Below are 1,339 nucleotides of genomic sequence, written 5' to 3' on the forward strand. Positions count from 1 at the left end.
GGGAGAGATGTGTCTGGAATCGATCATAGAGATGTGGGATGTTTCTGCTTTTTCAGATTTGCCCTCATTTCATTGAAAAATCCCTTAGTCAACGCAACTGTCTGTTTTATTTCTGTGGGGCATTTGGCATCGTATGCAAAGGTATATTATGAATTTCATTATTTAAATTGTTGAACTTGTTTGGTATTTATACCTCTGCTTATGAGAATAAAAATAGGGTTGAAAAAAATTGTTTTTAAATCGCCATTCATTCTTTCTGTTTTCTTCTCATTCAACAATATCTCTTAACATTCACTTTCCGATGCTATACTATCTTGAAGCGATTGAAGGACCTTTTCTGAATAACTACCAAAGCTGTGTCATCGGTTTTATCTGATATTTTCACCCCTAATAACGATCTGTACAGAGCCCACATCACTAACGCTATCGCATAAGTAAATAGATACCCATACAATCACAGCACAATGATGAAGAATATGTGAGGCAGCGTGGTGGAATCAGGCTCTCGTCAATTTTTGGGCATGTAGAGTTATCGGTATCATCTTCAAGCTTGTTCACTTGTCTCTATTTGGATGAAAAAAAGTCCATTTATCTCGAATACAAGTCGAGATATTTGTAATTGAAGGAGGTCGGGGTCACCTGTTTCCAGAGGAAAAATTAGTGAGAAAATGGCAGCCAAAGATTGGTTGTTTCCTTAGCTTAAGAGTTCGTGATAACTGAAAATTTCCATGTTTTGTGCCTTTAATCAACGTTTTACAGAACAATCCAAACAGAAATGAGATTTTTAATAGGAATGAAAGGTGTTGAGCTAAAAAAACAAAAATTAGAAAAAAATTCACAGGTTTCTTCAATTTGATTATTTTGACGAGAGCCTGATTCCACCACGCTGGCTCGCATATGCTTTGTGACTTGACGAAGACTTTACTAATCCAGCACAATGAAGACATACGTCAGACGATGCGTGACTGGGACAGAAACGGAACAGAAATAAAGCAGATGAATATGATGGACAAATAAGGGAAATAATAACAATGGACACAAGGAACAGATACGAATGACGGCACATACATGTGGTCTTGTAGCTACTGAATGATATTCCTCTAATGCTCATCGTATTATGAACACAGTAGGAGTAATATGAATAAGAAAAACTCACTATTAAGATGGCGTTTCGTGAAGTATGTTTTTTAATGAATTCTAAATTCTTCTTACGACTTTGCAGCCTTCAAATAAATGTTATGGGGGAGAATTCCAGATAGATGGAGAGAGGTGGCTGGCGGGTGCTCTGCTGTGGATTATTCCTTATTTCCTATCAAACAACCGTTGTCCTTATTTCTCC

The sequence above is a fragment of the Aplysia californica genome, unplaced genomic scaffold (assembly GCF_000002075.1).
Source record: "Aplysia californica isolate F4 #8 unplaced genomic scaffold, AplCal3.0 scaffold00030, whole genome shotgun sequence".
Lineage (NCBI taxonomy): Eukaryota > Metazoa > Mollusca > Gastropoda > Aplysiida > Aplysiidae > Aplysia > Aplysia californica.